This window comes from Schistocerca gregaria, unplaced genomic scaffold (assembly GCF_023897955.1).
Source record: "Schistocerca gregaria isolate iqSchGreg1 unplaced genomic scaffold, iqSchGreg1.2 ptg000776l, whole genome shotgun sequence".
In the NCBI taxonomy this organism is placed as follows: Eukaryota; Metazoa; Arthropoda; class Insecta; order Orthoptera; family Acrididae; genus Schistocerca; species Schistocerca gregaria.
This window is the reverse complement of record NW_026062146.1, coordinates 70,001-74,891: the sequence shown is the minus strand read 5'-3', so window position 1 is coordinate 74,891 and position 4,891 is coordinate 70,001. Positions and strand designations below refer to the sequence as shown.

At 55.0% G+C, this 4,891-nt stretch overlaps 1 non-coding gene across 1 annotated transcript in view; it reads left to right on the top strand.

Moving 5' to 3' along the window:
* Positions 1–4,305: 4,305 nt before the first annotated feature.
* Positions 4,306–4,891, top strand: part of LOC126321928 (small subunit ribosomal RNA) — a 1,893-nt gene continuing 1,307 nt past the window's right edge. Inside the window, exon 1 of the ribosomal RNA XR_007558657.1 lies at positions 4,306–4,891. This exon is cut by the window's right edge and continues 1,307 nt beyond it. This is a non-coding gene — a ribosomal RNA (small subunit ribosomal RNA).

The window sequence follows — 4,891 nt, the reverse complement described above, 5'->3', positions numbered from 1 at the left end:
ACACTAGATCGGTAAACTAGTTTCGCATGTGGCCCACAGACTGTGCCTCCATCTACAGGAATCTCCCGAGACTAGGTCCGGCGCAGAACACGGCCACCTACTGGTCCGTCCCGACGACGATACCGCCCTCTATGAGACGGCCGGCGGACTATGATGTCGATGTCGCCTACAGCGCCCGCTTGACGACCCAGAGTAAAACGCCTGCTGCACCCCCTCTTCACGGCAGGTGACGCAAATCGAGTCAAAAGTGGTGGACCGACGGTCACTCCAGCCGCACCTGTGAATGCGCCACCCCCACCGCCCGACTCGCAACTCGAGCGGATGTACGGCGGACTTTTCCCGCAATCGTACATTGCAGTCCACCCCTATATCTTCCACTTCATGAAGAGTTATCTCCCAAAAGCCAAAGTCCCGCTGTCCCAATACATGCTCTGGACGGCGGGCCGCGAGACGTGACGCCCGGTGGCAAAGAGTGCGCCGCTGAGGATATAGAGGGTCCGTCCCCCCGCACAGTGGTGACGGTGTGCGGGTAGTGTTTCCGACACCGCTTCCTGCGGTGGCAACGCTGGGGCAGAGTCGATACTCGCCCACTGGTGGAAGGTAAGCATTCTGCTTTACATCAGTACATAACTAATATTTCAGTCGTCTGACGTCCCTGCTTAGTAAATGATGCAGGACCACATACATAGATGATACATACTGTAAACTGGGGAGGACAGTGTGAACCGCACTCGACCCAGTCACCCTATCTCACAGTCCACTCTGTGTGTAACAAAGCGAAAGCACCAAAGCACTATCGTTCAACAACATCCATTTTATCCTCGCTGCCACAGGACACTATCCAAAGAACGACAAGAGGAACGTCACGTCCACTAATAAGACAGAATGTCTCACACCACCCGCAAACAACGCAGCTCAAATCAGCCAGCAACACCCACAGTGGTCCACCCAGTATCAACACAGGACGCAACGCCACGCCACAACACAAAAGGTACAAGTAATAAAATACCCTTTGGCCACACTCCTTATAAAGGCATCGAACCAACCCACCACCTGACACCAGCCAAACGTACATCCTGATTTGACACATCTCTGGCAACCTAACCCACGTTGGCCCTTAACCTAACCCACGTTGGCCCTTAACCTAACCCACGTTGGCCCTTAACCTAACCCACGTTGGCCCTTAACCTAACCCACGTTGGCCCTTAACCTAACCCACGTTGGCCCTTAACCTAACCCACGTTGGCCCTTAACCTAACCCACGTTGGCCCTTAACCTAACCCACGTTGGCCCTTAACCTAACCCACGTTGGCCCTTAACCTAACCCACGTTGGCCCTTAACCTAACCCACGTTGGCCCTTAACCTAACCCACGTTGGCCCTTAACCTAACCCACGTTGGCCCTTAACCTAACCCACGTTGGCCCTTAACCTAACCCACGTTGGCCCTTAACCTAACCCACGTTGGCCCTTAACCTAACCCACGTTGGCCCTTAACCTAACCCACGTTGGCCCTTAACCTAACCCACGTTGGCCCTTAACCTAACCCACGTTGGCCCTTAACCTAACCCACGTTGGCCCTTAACCTAACCCACGTTGGCCCTTAACCTAACCCACGTTGGCCCCTTAACCTAACCCACGTTGGCACCTTAACCTAAGTTACGCTGCACCTTAACCTAAGTTACGCTGCACCTTAACCCAAGTTACGCTGCACCTTAACCCAAGTTACGCTGCACCTTAACCCAAGTTACGCTGCACCTTAACCCAAGTTACGCTGCACCTTAACCCAAGTTACGCTGCACCTTAACCCAAGTTACGCTGCACCTTAACCCAAGTTACGCTGCACCTTAACCCAAGTTACGCTGCACCTTAACCCAAGTTACGCTGCACCTTAACCCAAGTTACGCTGCACCTTAACCCAAGTTACGCTGCACCTTAACCCAAGTTACGCTGCACCTTAACCCAAGTTACGCTGCACCTTAACCCAAGTTACGCTGCACCTTAACCCAAGTTACGCTGCACCTTAACCCAAGTTACGCTGCACCTTAACCCAAGTTACGCTGCACCTTAACCCAAGTTACGCTGCACCTTAACCCAAGTTACGCTGCACCTTAACCCAAGTTACGCTGCACCTTAACCCAAGTTACGCTGCACCTTAACCCAAGTTACGCTGCACCTTAACCCAAGTTACGCTGCACCTTAACCCAAGTTACGCTGCACCTTAACCCAAGTTACGCTGCACCTTAACCCAAGTTACGCTGCACCTTAACCCAAGTTACGCTGCACCTTAACCCAAGTTACGCTGCACCTTAACCCAAGTTACGCTGCACCTTAACCCAAGTTACGCTGCACCTTAACCTAACTTACGCTGCACCTTAACCTAACTTACGCTGCACCTTAACCTAACTTACGCTGCACCTTAACCTAACTTACGCTGCACCTTAACCTAACTTACACTGCACCTTAACTGTCACATGTAACGTCACAGGAATGTAGCTTTGCCTAACAGCAACCCTCTGAACATAGTTCACTGCTTGGATCCTCTGGTGTCATGTGTATTTCTTGATGCCATGGTGCGTACCCTCACATAAAGGTCTTTCGAGTGTTGCGTACTTTCTACACAGTCCCGCTAACCACTGGAAGGGTGTACCGCTACAGAACGAATATCGCCCTCCCCTCCTGCCCTTCCAAGCTGGTCGGTCAGGCGTTTGTTTGTGAAATGAGCCTTGCAGCTGTTCAGTTGCATTCGGTTGTCGATGCAGTCAGTGTACGTTGTGGTACGGCCTGTGTGGACTGTCCGCTGATGTACGCGTAACCCACACTGATCATCCGTCGTTACGTACTGAGTGACATAATGTGGCACATGCTTGACCGTACACCGGCTGCGCCCTACAATGGCGAATCATAAGGGCCATATGTTGTGCACGATGCTACTTGTCTCGTCTCCCCATTACAGCGAGATTGCACTGTTGTACGCCGTACAGACATGTGGTAGGTAGGTACGGACGAAAGTATTGCATGTTGGCCCCCCCCCCCCCCCTCCTCCCTCTGCCGGGAATCAGCGTGAGCCGTCTGTTGATGTAGCGACGAGGGTTTTCCTATTTAATCGTATTGCCCCACACAACATGATAGCACGGTGGACCGCGTTCCACATCTGCGACATGCTACAGAGGCCGGTTGACAGTCGACCGCGCAAGGGACATTGCACACGTGCGCGGACCATCTTCCACGTGTTCTCTCGTGTACATGCCGCAGTGTGTATGTGGGCTGATGTAGCGTGTCGTGACACATAACATGCAGGCATGCCAGAATCGTAGATTTCGCAAATGTAGATTGACGTATACGTTTGCTGCCAAAGATCCGCAAATGAACTGGAAATCAGTTGTTGAGCGGTTGTTCGCGCTGCAGGTGCATCGGTGATAGCGACGATCGGTACATCTATGAACCGGTTGTTTCGGCGGTACCCGCCATGCCCCCGAACCTGAGTTGGCCATGTGGGTATGAAGCGATACGAGGCTGTGGCTTGGCGGGACAGTCCCCGGCCGGTGAGGGGGGGCCGCCCGGCGTGCTGGCCGCGCGCTGCGTGAGCGCACGCACTACAGCCGGCTGGTGGGGGGCGCCCAGTGGCAGGAGCGCCGGCCGACGGGCCCGGCTGGCGTCCCAGCTATGCGCCGGCGCACCCTGCGCGCGGCGCCAGGCGGCCAAAGTGGGTTCTGCCGAGCCCGGTGCGAAGCGCGGTGGACATCTGCAGTGTGCTGGTCCGATTGCGGACTGTGTGCGTTGAGGATGCGCCGCCGCCCGGCACTCGGCGTCGCGACGCCGTCTGCTGCTCGGTCGCCCCCAGCGGTTCTCGCAGGTGGTTTGTATCGCAGCTCTGCGGACGTGTTGGCGCGTGCGCTGTGCTGGGAGAGTTCGCTTCTGCACCCAAGTGGGGCTTTGCCCTTCTGTGGCGCTGGCGTTGGAGCTGCCGGTCACCGTAGGTGGCGCGTGTTGTTTCCCGCCGGCAATGCCACGACAGCACGCTCCCGGGCCTCTGTCGGCAGCGGCAAGCTCAGTTGGGAGCACGGGTGTTCGCACTGAAAGCGTCTACTCGCCCATCTCCGGGCGATTGCGCCTCTCTCGAACCCGACCAAGTACTTAGGACGGCGCTGCGCGCCGCCGGGACCTGAGAGGGTTTCGAGGTGTATCGTGCAGGGGAGCTCAGCCTCCTCCTGTTTGCAGAATAATTGAGCGGACGCTTGCGTGTTCGCGCGGGCCCTCGGGACACACTCCCGGGCGGCCGGCTGCTCAGCTCTCGTTGACGCAGCTCCCTGGTTGATCCTGCCAGTAGTCATATGCTTGTCTCAAAGATTAAGCCATGCATGTCTCAGTACAAGCCGCATTAAGGTGAAACCGCGAATGGCTCATTAAATCAGTTATGGTTCCTTAGATCGTACCCACGTTACTTGGATAACTGTGGTAATTCTAGAGCTAATACATGCAAACAGAGTCCCGACCAGAGATGGAAGGGACGCTTTTATTAGATCAAAACCAATCGGATTGGCTCGTCTGGTCCGTTTGCCTTGGTGACTCTGAATAACTTTGGGCTGATCGCACGGTCCTCGTACCGGCGACGCATCTTTCAAATGTCTGCCTTATCAACTGTCGATGGTAGGTTCTGCGCCTACCATGGTTGTAACGGGTAACGGGGAATCAGGGTTCGATTCCGGAGAGGGAGCCTGAGAAACGGCTACCACATCCAAGGAAGGCAGCAGGCGCGCAAATTACCCACTCCCGGCACGGGGAGGTAGTGACGAAAAATAACGATACGGGACTCATCCGAGGCCCCGTAATCGGAATGAGTACACTTTAAATCCTTTAACGAGTATCTATTGGAGGGCAAGTCTGGTGCCA